Source organism: Dreissena polymorpha, chromosome 11, assembly GCF_020536995.1.
Source record: "Dreissena polymorpha isolate Duluth1 chromosome 11, UMN_Dpol_1.0, whole genome shotgun sequence".
In the NCBI taxonomy this organism is placed as follows: Eukaryota; Metazoa; Mollusca; class Bivalvia; order Myida; family Dreissenidae; genus Dreissena; species Dreissena polymorpha.
The window spans coordinates 13,861,251-13,883,672 of NC_068365.1; the positions used below are offsets into that span (position 1 = coordinate 13,861,251).

Here is a 22,422-nt window from a genome sequence, read left to right on the forward strand (position 1 = left end):
AAATGGTTATTTAATAAAAAATGTTTTCTCTAATATTTCTCCTTAAATTGAATCGTGATGCTATGAGAGGAATGTTAATTTTACCTTAAATGCTTTTTAATCTGAACCAAGTATGAGCTCCTACTTACGGATTAACACATCTTGTATTTTGCGTGTACCGTTCCAAGACTATGCGATTTGTATTCATGTTTGTTTTTCTATCATGTAAGTTTGTGTCCTGTATAGAGCATTTGCCTTTCTACAAAGGAGTACGTTGTATAATAAAGTTTCTTTCCTGCTGTTGCAATTAAAACATCGCGTTATGTTTCATTGATTACAACACTAACTTGACCCAGTGATGGGTTGGTTACGTAGTAACTATCCTCGTACACTGGGGTCCTATTCGAAAGATTAGAGGCGTTGACTCGTAGGGTAACGTGTTATCATGTCATAGATACATGTTGTCAATGTGTCGTGTTACGAGATGTTTATAAAATTGCAAGTGTACTTGGCAATCTTGTATTTTCAGTAATGGTATGTGCTGTAATAAATGCTGACTGTTTACAGACCTTTTATTGACATGAAGCCTAGTGCTATATGTATTTTGTTGATGACACTCATTAAAATTGAAACTTGAAATCAAACCATTTATGAAACTTCGAAAGACTTATTACTTAAAATACCAATGTAGAAATTGTTACCTTTCATAATTGTGGTTGCACGCAAAATTCATCTACCGAATGGTTCCTTACATTTTATTCTAAGCTTATAGTTATAAGTATTTGCTCTGAACTTTATTTGTTAGTGGTTCTAGAACTAGTCTTCGTTATTCATCGAAACTACAAAAAATACAAATGCATGTATACTATAGCGCATTAGTTATTTGAAAAAACTCAATTGCGCTGTACACAGTTCTATAAGTAAACAAAGCTTATTTGTGAGAGAAAACGCAAAACAAATTTACATTTAGTTTTAAAACTGAAATTCGCTTTATGTGCACTATAAGCTTTTTGGACGATCATTCCACAATTTGGGCCAATTAACTGCTATTCATATATTTGCCACCTTCGTTCAAGTTCTTGGAATGTTGAAGTTCTTATCATAAATGTATCGACTTTCACCAGTTTCGAACAGATCTCTTATGTAAAGTGGAACAATATCACTTTTACTTCTTAACATGAGCCCGAATACACGAGTCTAGAATATTTCACGTGCAGGTATAAGAAGCCAATGCAGTGACACGATGATCTCCTTGTCTGGTTGATCTTGCGAAACACTGGCGGCAATGCTGGTTGGTCGATTTTGAATTTGCTGCCGTCTTTTAATGTGATATTTTGTGATTTCAGTGACCAGTCCGTTGCAAAAGTATAGGTAAGAATTAATTATGCCGTGAACACTCTGCAGACTTTTGTGCCAACGAATGACTTTAAGATTTTTCAAAGCGATTTTACCAGTTCTTTTGATGAACTGATCAAAACATAAAGTGTTGTTCATTTGAAAACTAAGGTCTCGAAGATGATCTACACAATTTATATCACAGCCACCAATATTTCTTTCGGATATATTTATTTTTGATAATTGCTTTTTGGAACCTTAAATTATAACGTCTGATTTTAGATGGTTCATTTTCAATTTGAACGGAGTCATCAAGTCAATGACGTCTTGCAAACAATAACCGACATGGCGTTTTACTGATTCTTCATATTAAAGATTTCCAGGTTAAAAATTGAATTTTTCATTCGACATAACGAAACACGAAAGCACGTATATTAGTTTATATTCCGATTTTATTATAACCAAAATAAAAACAAAATAAAAAAACAAAATCTAATTGTTTTCTTTTAAAATTTATATCGTTTTTCAAATTTAATTATCGAATTAAAATAAGCACCAAACCTAGTTCCATTTTTATAGTTCGTTTTAAATGTTAATATTAACAAAAAAAAACTATATTTGAAATCTGTAACAAAGTGCCTGCTCCCGTTTACCGTTCTTGATTTGATAAAACGATAAACGAGGGTCTCTGCGCTGCTCTATTTGGGTGAAAAATCATAATTGATCTTCGTGTGCAGTTTTTTCCCGTTGATATTAGTTTTGTGATTTTATAAAACGTGCACTATTATAGAGGACGAATAGTAGAGTATTGGGACAGCTCTCGGTGCTTGTCTAATGGAAGAATTAATTTATTTACACGAACATTATATTATGATGCCAATGTACATGTCTGCTTTTTTGGATCTCATATAATGCATCAAATGCATTTCAATAATCATTGCACAATAACATATCTTTGTAAACAAACGAATTATTTAAATTGTATTCATATCTTATTTAAAAAATGAAAACTTTTTTTTTGCTAAACATATAAATTCAATAAGTATGGTGAACATATCCCCTCAGGGCACGCACTGGCTCATGAAGTTATGTCACTGCACGTATTATTTTAAAATGGTATCAACATGATAATAGTTGGTACTTTCTCTGAAGGAGGAAGAACATTCGCTTATAATAACTATAAAGTATTTATTACTCTTTACAAGACTATTACATTTAAATAACAAAAAAATAAACTCTAATAATGGTGCATTATTTCAAATACCCTGTATAATACAACTCAATTTTTCCAATTTTCGAATGACTGCTACAATGAATTGAATGAGTATAACATAAATAAAATAATACACTTTTCGATTAATGTATGTTTTTAAGCTGATCATGAAAACGAACGCTTTTTTATTGAGAGTTCCTCTTCCCGGCTCAAGGCAACATCTACATTCCCAGTAATCAGCTGGCTCCGTTGCTTCCGGACGGCCCAGGCCTGGTCCCACACTTTGTGCAGGACATCCCAGGTACCGTAAACGTCGTATTATCGTGTCCCGCCAGACCAATGTATATGCGATTCTTAAATGATTGTCGAGAAGGCATTTAAGGAGACAACCTGTGTCTAAAACGAAACTTTTCAACTTGTGCAATTACTTTCTATAGGCGTGAAGCGTGATTGTTAAGTATGTCTATATAATTTTAGAGTCGCGAACTAAAAGCGGAGGCAATTTAAAGAGACGTATGGTAAAATTTTATGTTTCGGGAAACAAAATGCTCGTTTTTGTTTTGAGTAGGGACAGATAATCAACACATGTTAATGTACCATATGAGAGTTCTTGTGTCGTATGAATAGATAACGCTGAATTAAATTAAAAGAAATATATTATGCCACAAAAAATTATAAAGAACAGTGTGTATCTCGTAAAATCTATGTTACCATACCACATTTAGCGTTGAAGTGTTTGCTATTGCTATAAGAATCACTGATTATTTAATGGGTTGACTTTATTTTACAAAATATTTAGCAAAATATTTGTCGACTTAAAGTATTCATGTTAACTTAACTCTTTACTTGTATCTCACCGTTGGACAACGTGACGTAGGGCAGTTGTAAGTCATGCATAAGAAGAACGGCCCTAATCACAAACTCTGTTATATATAATAAAAAATAATTTCTATAAAAATTCATTTCTTTTATTTGAAGTAGCGAATACATTTCTTCGGTAGATAAAGGTTTAAATCTCGTATCGATCATAAGATACAAGCAGACGACAATAATCCATGCGTGAAATCGATTTCAGTATTGACTGTATGACGTCACCAGTACGGTAAATAAGCTCGGTTTTCACGTATCTCGTCCTTTTGCGAAAGAGCTTTTACCTTATTGTAATGTTCGAATGTACTGCCGAGATATTTATTATAGAATTGCTGTCAATATGTTGCGGGCAACCACGGCACACGCTCGGGTTACATTCAATAACTGTCCACGACTCTTAGGCAAGACGTCGGTTTTATCGTCGGGCATCAAACCGTGGAGAGCGGCGGCGCCATGTCATGGATACATCGCTATCGTCCATAATTAGGTCGATCTGCAATATGTTGCTGGAACAGAACATTAGTGAATGGATATTCTGGGGAACAAATTGTCACCCAATGTGTTTGAGTTTTTCTGATTATTAACGTGCCGTGTAAAAGTGCTGTGATGTGTGCCTTCTTGAAACGAAATAAATGTGTATTTATAGGTTATGTTGTTGCTGCATAACTGCGTGAGGTATTGTGTTTTACCCTGACAGTTCATTTTAAAAATCTTTGCCAATCTGACACCATAACTTTTATGTCATTATTAATTTACTTTTTATGTTTGATACTTGATTCCAATATGTCATTTAGGTGGAAATTCTACGTCTTGTAGGTAATCGGATGCATGAGAAATAACAATAAGTAATTATTAATGATGAACATACGTTCGGTGTGGGGGGGGGGGGGTAAACTGAGCATTTATTTTGTTGTTATCTATCACGTAGTGCTAGTCTGTGTGAGGATGGCGGGAATGCTTTCAAAATTATTTAAGGTATAGTATGGGTGTTCTAGTACTCGCTCAATGGCACGGCGTGCTTTGGCGTACCTGGAATAGCTCTTTTTGGCTTTGGGAATTATTGTGGCATTGCGATTATTTTACTATATGTTGCACTGGACGATCTACGGTACCGAGAATTTATATGGCCAGTTGCGGTGGCCTTAGTGATTTCGCATGGACATTATGTTGCACGGTACGGCGTACCGATAATTTATTTTGCCGGTTGCGTTGGCCTTAGCTATTGCCCTTGTATAATATCTATTTCCGAACCAGCCAGTTGTTCTTTGATATAGGAATTGTATAAATGAATATGAGCACATTGCGGAGCTCTTGCGAAATATCATATAATGCGTTGCATTACGTGGTGGCGATGATTGCATAAATGAGAAGCTAAATAAATAGTGAAACTGGGGTTGGGGCTATCTTAAGGGCAGTACTTCCGATGGCCCTCTCCACATGCCTCGGTTGTAGTGCTAGTCTATAGCTGAGTTTTATTTCCTCTAGTTCTAGTCTGGTGAAAATTATATTCTGCAATCTGGGAGCCGTTTCATCAACGATTTACGACTAGTTGTAAATTACGATTTACATAAATTACGATGTTTCAATGAAATCGCGTTTCATCAAGCAAATCGTAAATTAAAATTACATAAATTTCATACATAAATATACGACTGGGTAAGGGCACCCGTAAATTAACGTAATGGCGGTCGTTTTTGTCATCCAAGATGGCAGGAGACGAACAATTACCAATGCCAAGGCTTTTAAGGGAGAGATTGTTCTCGAAAACCTTAGAGATGAGAACATTGCTTCGATATATCGTCTAAGTAAGGGCGGAATAGAGCGATTGTTGGTTTTGATCGGGGAAGACATAGCACCAACTTGCCGGCGAGCTCATCCCTTTCATTCCGTCGCTTAGGTATGTAAATAAGGCGAAGAAATAATTGATTTAAACAAGTATAATTATAAAATTGTATTTATTTTCAAATAGCAAATAAGTAGCATTTAACCCAAAAACTTGAGAGTAGTTGCCCTTTGTTTACTTAGCATTTGACAACTCGGATTTTGCAAAATGGTTGAAGAATAAGTTATTGTTGTATCTTTTCTTAATAAAAGCATTCGATGATTACCGTTATTAGTTTAAGCATTTATTGTTGTGTTTCTTTACAAATGACTTTATGTTAAACTCATTCTATTTTGTGTCGACGTGTACTTATCGATGACTTTAAGTGCAGACTGATTTACCCCACCCGCTAATGTTGAACTTGTAGTTGTTCTACTTCCAAATGTTATGATTGAACAATACTTTACCTCGAAATTGTTGATTATAACATCGTGATCATGAAAATGAATATGACATCATGATGTTGTTTGTGTTTGCTATTTTTAAACAAGTTATTGTATTGGTTAGTTATGTAGATGCTGAGTAATGGTACCTTATGTATTTAATAATTGTAGAAAAATCAGCTTAATTGTTTCTATATTGTTCTCATTTGATTACAATGTTGTTCGATCGGTCATTGTCAGCTCAGATACTACTTACCTGTACCCCGGTTACTCTTTAAGTATACTTACATGTAGAGCTAACCCTGTTACAGTTAATTATTAACTTAATTTTCTTTAATATAGCCGGCAATTTAATGCTAAATGGGTTGTTGTAGGCTTAATTTTTTTAATTATGTTCACATTAATGTCATTTTTTTTCTCAAATAGTCTTTATATCATCGAAATTTATACTCAAAAAGCATATTGATGCAGTTTTTTCAAAAGGTAAGTTTAATTTAGATAAACAATATGGCTTTACATTTATCTGTAGTGCACTGTACCACATTGAATTTTGGGCAATAATACAACTCGGGTACAGTCTAATAAGGACCGGGTACGTTTAAGTATATTAACCTTACCCGAGGTACATGCAAGTATGCTTAATGATACCAGGGGTACATGTAAGTAGTACCCAAGCTGTGAATAACCAATCGAGCGTGAGTAAAGTAGATTGTACCTTATGTCTTTAATAATTGCAGAACAATTACCTTATTTATTTCTATATTGTTTCCATTTGATTACAATTTATTTATTTGTCAAATTCAATTCTGCAGTGCTATAAATATGCACCCCCATCCCAAAAATTTATTTCGTGCATATTGATGGGGCTTTTTTATTTATTTACTCCTTTTCTGCATTCCTCCCTTTTGTGTTGGTAATGTGAACATGAAATGATGAGCACTTTCATGTTAATGAATAACTTTTATTTTTTTTATAGATTTTGGCATATTGCATATTGCCAAGGGAGATGTTTACTGAGGATTCCATGCCATTAATATGCAGGCTGTTGCTGATGCCAGCATGAGGTAAATGTAAATACAGTGTTATGATTCATTACCTTATCATTAAATTTGGTATTAAAGCAGATAAATACCATAAAAGGTTGAAATAAGCGTAATGCTTATCATCTTTGACATCTAATAATCATTAGTTACGTACATGCGCAAAAATCATTAACTACCACAATAAGCACTATTAGCACTGTGTGATCAAGCTTTTGTTCTTTTATGTGTTAGCCAATGCAGCTATCAGTATTATCTTTAAATATTGTCTTAAGTTACATTATTTCATCTAGGTAAGGTAACTAAAATATAGTGATTTGATAATACTTAAGCAAGTTTTGTGAAAATTATTGAGATGCTTTCCTACCTTAATCTAACAATATTAACTGTGGACTGCTGTTTTATCAAGGACAAAGCAACTGCCCAATAAAATATTTCAATTTACAGCAATATCTGAGCACCAATGATGAGGGTCATCTGCTGGGAGATAGTGGGTATCCGTTAAGGACTAACCTGATGACCCCTTAACCTCATCCCTCCCATGCTGCGGAACAGGCCTACAATGACCATCTATGTAGAGGGTGGGTAGTAGAAAGGGCATTTGGAGTGTTGAAATCACGAGATTGGTAACATATTATATAGGTTGTGAAATATAAGTCTTATTAGTGCGAGATCAACTTACCACACAGTATTTAAATGAAGTATTAGTGCCAATCTCTTTCTCACAGTGTCTTAAATCAAACGTAACGTCTAAAGCTTGATAACGTACAACTTTAATAATCAAATTTTAGAATTTATATGTAAAGTAACTTTTATAATAACTGAGGGTTGTTTGCATGTGTAAATATGATGTTTCATAAAAAAATGTCCGTTTAAATAAACTGATGATTTATTCATTTTATTTTAAATCTTAAAAATTCATTTTGCTTATCATCAGACTCTATGTATGAAATATTGTTTACTAGTGCATTTAAATGATAGTATGCATTAATAGTGAATACAGGCACAAATAAAGTGTTTTGTAGGCTATATATTATATATAATTTATATTGAAATTAAATTAATGTCAATGGTATCAGGACAATTTAGTCACTTAGACAAATGTCTATGTTAAAGAAATACATTTGATATTTGTTTAGATCTGCATGCCACTGGTGGATGTTGGCCTTTCAAGTCCAATAAGTGCTGTGAAATATCAACCGTGTACATGCCCCTGCATAACCTGTGTCTGGATTCAACCGTTCCACTGATAGAGGAATTGGTTGGAAATGAGATGGAACCGGAAGTTATGAACAACACACCAGTACATCGAGCAGCATGTGATAAGAGGCAGCAGCTGATCAAACTGTTTCATAAAATGTGTTAAAAATTTATAGTTATAAATGTTATAAAGTGATAGATGGCTCGAGTCTTCTCTGAATAGGCAGAGCTACACTACTCAGCCAAATGGCGTAAAGTTGTGTCATAGCTGATTTGGAAGGATTGGTATTCCTGGTCGTCTAGACACAATAGTTACAACAGCTGATGTTTGCATGTTTTATAATTGTGTATGCATAATTTGTCTAATATTTACTTCAAGGTTATAGGTTTGTGAAAGAAAAAAATGTCAATGTTCTGAGGACCAATAAAAAAAGTTATGTGTTAGGTATTACCAAGTGCTTGATTTAATATTTATTTTAAAGGGAACTTTTCCTAAATTTTGGCAGATATTCAAGTTTTTCATTAAACGCTTTTATATTGATACATGTAAACACTGGATCTAAAAAGCTCCAGTAAAAAAAGAATACAATTAAAGAAAGATAAAAAGTAACTCCTACAGGGCTCAAACCACTGACCCCTGAAGTAAAAGCCTCACACTAAGACCACTTGTCCGTCCATGTTGATACAATGAGTGATGTATTTTACACTTTATATAAGCAATCCTCATCGTGTCACAAAATATTACGACAACAAGTGAACTCTACAAATTATTCAATCGTCGAGTGTTGCAGCAGATAGTTGCAACGCTTTAAAATTTTCAAGTTTTTAAATCGTCAAAAGTTGCATATAATGGATATTTTAGAGCATGGTAAATGTTCAGTATTACTGTTTCCTCACAAATATCATAACTACAACAAATGTTTGCGAATCTTAAACTTATTTTTTTTAATTTAGTAAATTTACCAAAACTGGAAAAGGTCCCTTGAATATTGAACAGTTATCTGAGCTCCAGAAAAGATCATATACTCAAGGTACTTTTCCCCATTAACAATTATTCAAGTGATATTTTACCCACTGACTTTCGCTCTAAAAGGTGTTCTCTGTAATGAACATTCTCAAAGCCACATTAAAACAAGGGCTGTTAGTAAAACATGCATGCCCCCCATTTGGGCTGTCAGTTGTAGTGGCAGTCATTGTGTGAATACGTTTTTTGTCACTGTGAACTTGACCTTTGACTTAGTGACTTGAAAATCAATAGGAGTCATCTGCCAGACATGATCAATGTACCTATGAAGTTTCATAATCCAAGCTGTTGGCATTCTTGAGTTACCATCCGGAAACCATTTTACTATTTTGAGTCACCGTGACCTCGACATTTGACCTAGTGACCTGAAAATCAATAGGGGTCATCTGCAAGTCATGATCAATGTACTTATGAAGTTTCATGATCCTAGGCGTAAGCATTCTTAATTCATCATCTGGAAATCATTTTACTGTTTCAACTCACTGTGACCTTGACCTTTGACTTAGTGACCTGACAATCAATAGGGATCATCTGCCAGTCATGATTAATCTACCTATGAAGTTTCATGATCCTATGTCCTAAGATTTCTTGAGTTATCTATCATCCGGAAACCATCTGGTGGACAGACCGACCAAGCAAAACAATATACCCCCTCTTCTTTGAAAGGGGGCATAAAAAGTGGGCTTGTAAATGTTACGGTACTTTATAATAATAAGTGTGCTGTCTATAAATATGGATATTATTGTCATAAAAAAATAGAAGTTTTCCAATATATTAGATTGTTTCCGAATGTATTTACTAAACTTTACCCCTTTATGAGTCTCTGTTCAATTTTTTAGTCATCTACCGTTAAAATGTTGTTTACCTGTGCATTTTTTTTGTATTTTTATTGAAATGTTTATGATAATAATGTTTATAGTATTTGATAACAGTTGCTATTACACTAGTTTTCAATGAATAAAACACAAAGAACATTCACAAATATTTATTATTAATCGGGAAGTAAAATATATTAACTGGGCATGGTATTATAATTCATATGACAATTTATATCTTACATGATAGTATGTGTAATAATAAGTTTCATGGACTCACTGAACACCATCACATGTAAAATCAATTAAAAGTTCCAGAAACAATTGAGCAATTTAGAAGATTTTTAAAGAGAAACCAGTTCCTCATGATTATTGCTTATGTCCCTCTGAATGGCATATCTTCCCCTTGACGCCATCAACATCTCCTCCCGAGTTTTATTACGCTGTTGCTTCATTCTTCACATGTTGCTGCAAGCAGATAGGTATAGGTGTTTATTTCTATCCAATACGCCATAGTAGGCACATGAGGACAACATAAATTCACAATAAAATTAACAACAACGTAGGCAAAGCAAAATGCAAAAATAAATAAATAATAAAGATAATAATACACACGCACGCCCATACGCATACACCCACACTCACACACGCGCACACGAATACACCCACTCCCATACACACATGCCCACACTCACAAGTGAACTAAACATACATAAAACGTGCATGGACAACACAATAATCATGAAAACAAGCGGAGAAGCCCATTATGAGTGATAAATAATTATAATAAAAACTAGTTTATACATTTAACAGAACTAAATATTAAATACACAACATATGACACTATGTTCATAATAAGTAAGCATGCCTACATGACCTGGTTTTGTTTCTGAAAGTTGGTTTTTGTATTGCAAAATTAACCTAGCTTTCTGAACTTAAACTCAACATTTGTGTGTGACACTAATGCTCTACATTCCAATTTCTTTTTTAAGTACATGGATGTCGAAAGAATTAAATAAAAAATACCTTGACACACAAGTTTATACCCTGGTAAATAGGTTACCGGTAATAAAGTTAAATGAAAAAATGCAGCAATACTTTATCCCCATAAAACAGAGTACAATGAAAAACAAGAGCACCGCATAACAGGTGTGAACGCTCGGCTACGGGTGCATTTTTTAACGAATAACAGCTTGTCAGAATTATTTTAAGGTCCTTCACCTTTGACCTAGTGACCCAAATATGGGTGAGGCGTGTAGAACTCGTCAAGGTGGAGCTGCATATGAAGTTTCAAAGTTATAGGTGGAAGCACTTTGATTTTATGGCCAAAGTTCAATACATTGACAAAATGTTAAGGACTGAGCATGACACGGACGACACGACACGCTGGCTATGACAATACCTTGGGTTTTCTCCGAAAACAGCCCAGCTTTAAATTGAAAACATAAATTGTTACATTTTCATTGTAGGAAATAATTAGCAGTCAGCTTTACTATAATCTATAGAAAAAATAAATAATTACTAGTTGTTGCTTCTGCCTTCAGTTTTATGTTTTAATGTAGCTGAGTGACACAACTTCTGTTTGAGTTTTGTCAACCGTGTTCTCTGTCCATTCAATTTTGGTCCTTCAGCCAGTAATAACATTTTCTTTTCTGGAAAAACAAAGAAATGAAAACTGCATTTGTGATCTTTACATGTAACACAGTTTTGCAGAGAAAGCAATATAAATCAATGATGATTATTTACATCTTGTGAATCAACACTATAATAAATTATTGTGGAAAATGATATTTATTTAATGCTTTCTGGTGGTTTATAGAGAAATATCGGTGGATTAAAACGGATAATTTCACTATTTCAAACAATGTAAATTATCAGTGAGAATTATCGATAATTTTCATTGCTTAATGTGAAATGACGTCATTTATTTGACAAAATGACGACATAATCCCAACGACACTCTTAAGTAAAACTCTTTAACAATGTATATAAACTGCGAAAAAAGCATAAAATAAAAAGAAAATTTGTTGGATTCGGTGAAATATTGATTTTAATTCACTCGTGATCATAGAAAATATATATTTTCGTTCGTGGCTGCGCCACTTGTGAAAATATCATTGTCTATGATCACTTGTGAATTAAAAACGATGATCCACCGAATCCAACAAATATCCCCTATATAATAGACAAACAAATAGCATTCTCAATGATATGACATTTTTGATTACTAAACATGTTGTGTCATGTGAATCTAATACCTTATTGAAATAAAATATTTGATAATTGAACACAAAAATGCTGACATGACAAACTTTCAATCCATGATGTCTTGTTATTGTCAGCCTGAATTCCGATTGGTCTCTATTAAATTATATTATTAAACTGTTAATTGATCTACACCACAGTCACATTTCTGCATAGAAATAACAAAACAATTAATCTTACCAATACATTTTTATTCATGGATAAAGAAAATAAGCAAAAAATCTTCATTCTTGTCAATATCAATTGCCGCCTTAGAGTCTTTTGATGATTTTTGCTTTGGCAGACACTTGGCTGAAATAATTCGTGTTCAGATTTATCCTGAACGCGAATTATTTCAGCTGTCTTCATTCATAACCAACAAGTTCTCAACTCACATTTCAACCGTCTCCATCCAAAATAACTTCTTTTTGCGTTTAGTAACGGAAGGAGAGTGTCGGCCAAACAGCAATCGGTAGCCTTCCACACCGGTCTACACGTCGTTTTCCAGTGTTTGTTTTTGTTTCGATTCACAACTAGCATTGTTTTTGTTAGTCCAAATAATTAGACGTAATTCGACCTCATATTTATAGGAGTATGTTTTTTTGTGCGATGTTTGCCTTAGCTGACAGAACGCGCGAAAATTACGTCATGCAATTTTTCAGACTGTGTCACTATTTTTTTCGGTTACAAAATACGTATATTTAAGTAGTCGTATTTTATGTATGTTGCATTTACGATTTCGTTGATGAAACGGAGTTTATGTAAAATCGTAAACGACTACATTAATGTCGATACATAATTTACGATCGTATTAAAATACGTAATTATTGATGAAACGGCCCCCTGGCCATTAAATCCATTTATCTGTTTGTATTGTTCCTTTCATATGTTTTGTATTGTTCAAAGATACAATATCAAAATGTGTTTACGTAATTTGTCACATTAACAAATTATAATAGATATGTAACTTACAAAATTGGTTTTTGTAGCAATTCTTCATCAGCTCTTGCTTTTGTAAATAAATACGCGTAGAACAAGTGGATGTCGCCTAAGGATCAGGAATCCGTTTGGTAAGTTGGTTACTGTAACCGAACGTTCATGACATAATCCAACGCTTAAGGACGGTTACACTTTGTAATCCAAATAACTCTAACCGGATGAATGAATCGAATCTTGGTTAACGAATGTGGTACTGAGCTGCTTTCTGAAATAATACCCTTGTTAGTTTATAAGTACATAATGTTGTCATAAACACATTTGTTTACATAATATATAACCAATAAGTTTTAAAATGGGCATATCGACAGGTTTGCCTTGACTGATAGACTCGTATTCATTAAATGAAGATATAATCATTATGTAATAAATGTACATTTTGGATATAACAAAAATGTATGTATCGATAGTCGGTTAAAAGGTATTCAATGCTAAACACTTATTTTTATACACTGTCACAGTGTAGTTCGAAAATTCGCATATTACAATCCCCCACTTAAGCAGAAAAATAGTATAACAATTGTTACTGCGAATTTTAACCTCAAATGCATATCGATAATATCAACTTAACTGATAAATGAATTCATTAAATTGCAGCTTTGTATTTACAAATCATTTTATCGTTTTAATTAATAAGTTAATATTTTATTGGAAATATAAAGCAGCATGATAAATTCGACAATATGTTATTCTTTTGTTTGAATACTGGAATACTCAAAAGAATTTAAACCGATAGTAGCATAATACATGGATCGAGGAGTGCTTTCATAAATTCTGGTTTCGTTTATAAAAAACGTATTAAACATCTCTAAACTACAATACATTTTATAGGATTATAAGTCTCATACAAGAATTTCAACAAATACTGCAAATCTTCTCAAGGTAAGTAGATGATATCGTATATATAGAGAATATTATGTGAGTTTTGGATAAAGATCAAGTTTATCATGCGAGGCTTAGAACCATGGTAGTTCGAGCCGATCATGATACACTTGATCTTTATCAAAAACTCATATAATATTCTATTTATCATATTATTTCCTCCCATTGTATATTAATAAACATCAAATATCGCAGTTTTTGACAATTTTGTTCTTCCGTAGTTCGCAAACCCGAGTGATTCATTCCGCGTAGATTTTATTACAAAGTAGTCCATGAGAAAACAAACGTTGTATTGAATAAACAACCGTTGAAACATATGCCACTCATAATATTTTGTTGAAAACGAGGCAACGCTCATTTATATCAATAACAATAAATCAATAACGATAGCTCTATATTATTTTCGGGTCACTGGAATTCACGCGCAATGCTCGTCGTAAGAGAATTTGAAATTCAAGATTTATTTATTTAGATCTGTGAGTGATCCTGTACTCAGGAGTTCACATGTGGTTAGCGTGTGGCTTTGATATTAATTAGTGAAAACATCATTTTGAATGATAAATAATCATGTTATAACGAAAAATCAACTTTTCTGAAAAAAATCACTATCAAATATATGTACAACAAGGAAGTCAACTCGAAATCACCCGCAAAATTAATATCATAGCCACACGCTTACCTCCTGTGGAGGAGTTAATGAAATAATTGTCATGTCACAAGTGAGCTTTAAAAAAAGACTGTCTGGAAATCGTGTTGCTATTGAAAACAGTTTTGGCATGTTAATACAATAGATGTTAGAGACAAATAGATGTTGGTATGGTAGATACCGAGTTCATTTTTTAAACTGCTATTGCATGCTATATTCTTCGTAACTTATGTACATTAAATGGACATGAAATGGACCTTGTTTTTCATGATAACAGACAGCACAATATAACATAAGTTGCACCTTCCAACAATGCTGAGATGTATTAAATAATCAAAGTACTGAAAGTATTGATGGGGCGATTTTGCTCAAATTTTGTGGTCGTATAAACACTATACACCGTGCTGCCAATCAATCACCTTTCATGTAGAATCAAACAGATGGAATTAATGAAGAGTGGCAGGCTGTCAACATTATATATGGATTAGCTATTGGGGTTAAAAGCAAATGCATGCTTTTTAAACAAGTCATTGTCACACGTGCCAATTCATAACTGCGAAACGTTTGTAAAGACAATTTTGATTACTATCATTTAAACTGGTGACCTAGGTTTTTACTCTGATTTAGTGTTCTATGCATCTGAGATTTCGTGAAGACAAACGCTGTCACAAGGTTTCTATACATCATGCAGATTCAATTATTATTCATATATGTACATGTATATTCAATTCAATTATTTCCTGGATTTTTCAATCACACCGACACAGTGTAGGTCATATAGCGACTTTATGGGAACAAACACCAACAATAAATGTTGATAATGCTCTACTGTTAGGACGGACATGTACGAGATTGTTTTGATTTCTTGTAAAACATGAACGCAAATTAATTAGCTGCTGTGAAAGTGACAACCACAACATGTTTTTCGTGTGTAAGGAAAAAGTTCAAAACTGGCATGAAAAGCACGGGCGAATTGTCATACAAAAACTGTGTAGCGCAAAGAACATTGAGATGTTTACTTCGACAGAAATAAATATTTCGCGTGGTAATTAAATTGTGTCGCCCATATCGCGAACGCAGTTGATTTCTTGAAACGAAAGAACATAAATGCGCTGTATCGGTTAAGTGTAGATAGTTCAGTATTGAACCGATATTTCGTCGCTGTATACACCTTTTATGAGGACTGCGTGTTACTCGGGTACAATGCCACAGTAGAAAGACGTTGCCATAGATGGAACGCGCTCATCGGAGTTATTTTAAATGCGAATGCAGAATCTAGTTGCAAAGTGGTTAAATGCAGTAACGGAATACATTCTTCAGTATACGTATATTAGAAGGCAATCGCACCAAAAATAATATTAATAGACAGTGTACTACTGAACATTTCAGTATTTTTCGTATTTGAAACTGTATCAAGAGACATTGCCATGCGCTTAACATTTGATTTGTTAATGAAAAAAACACATGAAATTGGCACTTTTTGTTGTTTTACATTTTATTAACAGAATAAAAACAAAACATTTATCACAATGACTTTTTGTCACAAAGACAAGCTATCGCGAAATCACATATATTAATAACCAGTTCAACGAATTGATACACCTCTCTTACCGTATAAAAAGCTTAAAGTTACAGTCAACTCTGATCTGACCAAATAACTCTAACGAATCGTGTGACTAGAAATCATAGGACGGAAGACAATGGCTATACTGTTACTGTCAGTCAAATTTAAGTCAATCAGCCAAACGTATCGAGAAAGTTCCAGTTCAATTGGTTTTATAGTCGCTTCCATCTATCATGACAACAAGGTCTTACCCAATATACTTAATGTTCGATTGTTTTTCACAACAAATCGTCGATAAAACAAAATGGTACGACCAAGCTTCATGACAAATAGGCCAATACCATCACAAAAATAGCTATTGAAATGTTAAAACAATGGCAATTCAACATAAACTTAACAAGAAACAAACAACAACATGGACAATACAAAGATGTAATGAGCAATGTTATGTGGCCCCTTTACTTGCCTTATAGCTCGAGGTACTTTCTTACAGATTCGGTCAAATGTTTGCCTTTCGAAAAAGACACCAGTATATGAAATTCAGTGACAGAAAATAGACCCTCGATATGTTTTGAAAACCAGAGGCTAATGGGAAATTTAAGAATACCTTACTTAACTTATAGCAACTACACATCCAAAGTGCCCAAAGAGAAGTCATTGAAAACAATTGCTTCATTAAAACTCGGGCCAAAATCGAGGTCTCTTATATATTACAAAACTATGCGTTGTAAAAAAATATATATATAAAAACCTTGTTTTACAGGTGTGATTATTAATTACACGATATGTATTATCTGCACAAGTTGACATGTTGACAAACAACGACGGAAAAAAACCGGTCAAAATAGCTCACCCTGAGCACTTTGTGACAATGTTTGCAAACAATTGCGATGGCTACACCACGGCCAAAACTTGGGCCAGTGGAATAGCTCCACTTATATGATGGTGGCAAGGCAAAAGTTATAACAGCATACTAAACAAAACAAAGTATCTAATAAACTACAATCAAAACACATTCTTAACATGTACTCACGTAGATGATGGATTAAGAGCAAACATTTAATTGTTACAAAATCATTCAGTTTGTGGTTACTTTTTAAAGGGATCTTTTCACGCTTTGGTAAATTGACAAAATTGAAAAAAGTTGTTTCAGATTCGCAAATTTTCGTTTTAGTTATGATATTTGTGAGGAAACAGTAATACTGAACATTTACCATGGTCTAATAGAGCCATTATATGCATCTTTTGACGATTTTAAAACCTAAAAATTATAAAGCGTTGCAACGCGAAACGATTGAATAATTTGGAGAGTTCTGTTTTTGTCGTTAAATTTTGTGAAACTACGAAGATTGCTTATATAAGGTATAAAATACGTACAGCGTGTGTACTCGGCGGAATAGCTCAGTAGGCTAAAGCGTTTTTACTTCAGGACTCTGGCAGGACTCCAGGGGTCACTGGTTCGAAACCTGGTCCGGGCAATGTTCTTTTCCTTTTTTTAAGTTTATTCTTGATTTTTTACTGGAGCTTTTACAATCCAATGTTTACATTTATCGATATAAAGCATTTAATGAATAAGTTAAAAAATGCCAAAAATCTGTGAAAAGGCCCCTTTAACATCATAGGTTATTATTATTTTATGGATTTCTGAGATGGAATGTCACTACTGCTGTTTTTTTCATTACATTAAATTTTTTTTGAAGAGTACAACTTTATCATTGTGCTTTTGTCTAGCAGTTACCAATCGTTAATTTTCTCTTTTGTCTTGTGAATCTTAAAAAACTTTTAGAAACTTATGAACTTGAGTTCCAGAGCTTTATATTCTTTATTTAGTATAGCATGCTTTTTAGGTAGCTCTCCTGATTAAGAGTCCCCCTATTCGCGCTGGCAAGACCGTGTTGACGGTTGCTACCCATCTGTTTCTGGATCTGGCTCTGCAGACTGACTGGTGGATGGCGATATGAGAGTGAACACAGGTGTCGAAGCATGTCTGTCAACAAGTATATCATCGAGTGCATACTCAAACCAGAGTGTTTTCCTGTCCTTACCAGTTCTTCGGTTGTTATCGATAGGACGACACAAAAGTTTTCAACCGTTCTTTAACCTGCTCGGATGTAAAGCTGTACTCCATGAAATTAAGTAGGTAATTCAATCCACATGATCTTTTTAATTGATTGTTTTTTAATTTGTCTATTCTGTCTTTATACTAACTTATCAGTAACTCGGTTTAAGGCCTTCTCCACTTAGCTTGCTCAAATACAGCATATGCGGCAGTTTAATTTATTATACCTCACTTTTATTCACAATGCTAAACTCCCATAGGCCATCGTGACATAGAAATACTGTCAGACCCAGCGGGAAAAAATTTACTGTCCAAAATGTACTGTCGCCCGCTGCCTTGGCAATCACGTGCCACCAGCGGGAAAAAATTTACTGTACAAAAATACTGTATCCCGCTGCCTTAGCATTTAACTTGTAGTTCAGTATACTTTATTAACATTGGAAAACGGTGTACAACAATTAAATCAGTAGACATAAATCGCTAAAATGGAGTTGTGTACGTTTATTATTTTTTAAAGACTGTGTCACAGTTTGTCATATCTATTTGCAGCCCAAGGTCATGCCTTGTGAATACAATTTTGTTAGATATTTATCTCACTTGTATTATGTGATAGATAAACAAAGATGGCGAATAGCATATAGGTAGACGAGATATTTTTCAAGTTAAAGTCGGGAAGTTTCAGTCGCTTCGTTTGTAACAGTAAAAATGAACAGTACAAATTGGATGACCACGACGGATGGTGAATACAACAATCGTGTATACGTTCTGAATGAGGATTTACACAGTTATAATACGTTTAGTTTATATATTTTATTTTGGTTGGTTTCAATTTTCGTAAAAGGACATTGTATTATGAACTTTAACGATAAAAAACTTGTTAAAGATGGGAAACAAACCTGATATTAATGGTGTTCGATTGTGAATTATAATTAGTCCAACTGGGGTGACATATAACGTAACATCATATCACTCAACTTGTATGTGTAAACATGTAATATAAATACGCACATGTAAGCCTGTATTCTTGTAGTGCCCCAAGTTGATAATTCCGATAGCCAAACATGTGTCATTTTTGCCTCTTGCGCTTTCGTTGAAATCACGAACGCATTCTCCAACTAGTTGTGTAACTCCAGTGTTTGTTCCACCCGTCACTAGACATGTGCCTGGTTACAAAAGAAGCTTAATAAATATATGTATAACGAATACAATTTATGTTCTATTGAAGAGACGACAATTTAATATGACATTACAAAAAAATCGCTTAAAATCTCGGATGTACCTAGTATTGAGTTAAGATAAGTATACCAGTTGTATGATCGTTAGTGTGCATATATTCCGTTTAAAACGCAATTCTTTAAACGAGTCACACAATAAAAAAATAATCTCAACTGTTAAAAAGCGTGATTGCATTAACAAGAAGTTTTGCGGTAATCCTTCAAGAACGAAACGTTGGTAGCGCATTAATGTTTTCTACCAAAGATCGTAGGAATATTCACTGCATTGCTGCAATCCACAACTACTATAGTGTTTTACCATAAATATTGTGTATGATAAAACATGTTTTAAAAGTGACCGTTAAAGTTAGTATTTAGTTTTCTAGTTAGTAATTAGTTTTCTTTGGTAAATAACAATATATTGTTTGGTGTCCTAGGCTTTGCGAATTATGAATAATGTAAGTAACTTCCCATTTAATTTTTACAAAAATACAAACCGTCTTAACAAGCAAATATTAATGTACAGTGGAGACATTGCGAAAAAGTGTACATGGCATGAGAGATGTTTTGCATAAAAGTAATAGTCAATGTGAACTAAGGCGTATTCCCTTAAAAAAGAATTATGAATATAGCATCATCCTGAGAAAACACATTCAAAACATTTTTATCTGAATTAATTCGTTATTACAAAAGATTAGCGCATTCATTTAATAATCTCCTTAATCATCTTGCCGATTATAATTTTAAACATATTATTTAATAATGTGTTTTATATTGTAAAAATCCATGTTTGTGATATTACAGAAACCAATATTTTCTCATATTATCTCATCTAACTATCTCATTAGCCAACATACTGAACTACAACAACTGCAGTATACCGTAACTGTCAAAGGATGTTAGTTAAACTTCCTATATAAGTATTAAGAAAACACCAACTGCTACTTCTACTTCTAGTACTACTACAACTACTACTAATACTTATATTTCTACTTCTTTTTCTGCTTCTACTACAACTGCCATAACTACTTCTACTACTACTACTACTACGACTACTACAACTAATGCTACTTCTACTTCTACTACTACTACTACTACTACTACTACTACTACTACTACTACTACTACTACTACTACTACTACTACTACTACTACTACTTCTACTACTACTACAACTACTTCTACTACTACTACTAATACTATTACTACTTCTACTACTACTACTACTACTTCTACTACTACTACTACTACTACTACTACTACTACTACTACTACTACTACTACTACTATTACCACTACTACTACTACTACTACAACTACTACTACTACTCCTCCTACTACTACTACTACTACTACTATTACTACTACTACTACTACTACTACTACTACTTCTTCTACTACTACTACTACTACTACTACTACTACTACTACTACTACTACTACTACTGCTACTACTACTACTACTACTTCTACTACTACTACTACTAGTACAACTACTACTACTACTACTACTTCTACTTTTACTACTACTACTACTACTACTACTACTACTACTACTACTACTACTACTACTACTACTACTACTTCTACTACTACTACTAATACTACTACTACTACTACTACTACTATTACTGCTACTACTTCTACTACGACTTCTACTACAACAACAACTACTACTACATCTACTAAAACTACTACTACTGCTACTTCTAATGTACTTCTACTACTACTTCTACTACTACTACTACTACTACTACTACTACTACTACTACTACTACTACTACTACTACTACTACTACTACTACTACTTCTACTACTACTACTACTACTACTACTACTTCTACTACTACTACTACTACTACTACTACTACTACTTCTACTAAAACTACTACTTGTACTTCTACTAATATAACTAATACTGCTACTTTTATAACTAATTTTGCTACTACTACTACTTCTACTACTACTTCTGATACTGCTAATTCGACTTCTTGTTCTACTACTTCTACTACTACTACTTCTACTACTACTACTACTACTACTACTACTACTACTACTAGTACTACTACTACTTCTACTACTACTACTACTACTACTACTACTACTACTTCTACTACTACTACTACTACTACTACTACTACTACTACTACTACTACTACTACTACTACTACTACTACTACTACTACTACTACTACTACTACTTCTTCTTCTTCTTCTACTACTACTACTACTACGTCTACTACTTCTACTACTACTACTACTACTCTACTACTACTACTACTACTACTACTACTACTACTACTACTTCTACTACTACTTCTACTACTACTACTACTACTACTACTACTACTACTACTACTACTACTACTACTACTACTATTACTACTACTACTACCACTACTACTGCTACTATTCTTACAACTACTACTAGTACTATTACTTCTGCTACTACTACTTCTACTACTACTATCACTACCACTACTACTACTACTACTACTACTACTACTACTACTACTACTACTACTACTACTACTACTACTTCTTCAACAACAACTACTACTACTACTACTTCTACTCCTACTACTACTACTACTACTACTACTACTACTACTACTACTACTACTACTACTACTACTACTACTACTACTACTACTACTACTACTACTACTACTACTACTACTTCTACTACTACTACTACTACCACTACTACTACTACTTCTCTTACTACTACTACTACTTCTACTATAACTACTGCTACTACTACTTCTACTACTACTATCACTACTACTTCTACTACTACTACTACTACTACTACTACTACTACTACTACGTCTACTACTACTACTACTACTACTACTCTACTACTACTACTACTACTACTACTACTACTACTACTACTACTACTACTACTACTACTACTACTACTACTACTACTACTACTACTACTATTACAATTACTACTACTACTACTACTACTACTTCTACTACAACAACTACTTCTACTACTACTTCTACTACTACTACTACTACTACTACTACTACTACTACTACTACTACTACTACTTCTTCTACTACT

General features: G+C 33.5%; 1 protein-coding gene and 1 long non-coding RNA gene across 7 annotated transcripts in view; one reads left to right on the forward strand and one right to left on the reverse strand.

Moving 5' to 3' along the window:
- Positions 1 to 3,479: 3,479 nt before the first annotated feature.
- The window catches only part of LOC127851784 (uncharacterized), a 33,577-nt gene continuing 14,634 nt past the window's right edge, over positions 3,480 to 22,422 (reverse strand). For 2 of the 6 annotated variants that reach the window (XR_008035947.1, XM_052385658.1), the window contains 3 exons: positions 19,141 to 19,295; positions 12,958 to 13,189; positions 3,480 to 3,903 (listed from right to left, as the gene is read on the reverse strand). The gene's annotated coding sequence lies outside the window, so the exon portion shown is untranslated. The other 4 variants (XR_008035949.1, XR_008035948.1, XR_008035951.1 and 1 more) reach the window with 4 other exon arrangements.
- LOC127851785 (uncharacterized) lies at positions 5,384 to 9,880 on the forward strand. Its single transcript, XR_008035952.1, has 4 exons — positions 5,384 to 6,726; positions 7,150 to 7,283; positions 7,842 to 8,630; positions 8,743 to 9,880. It is a non-coding gene; the product is annotated as an uncharacterized LOC127851785 (long non-coding RNA).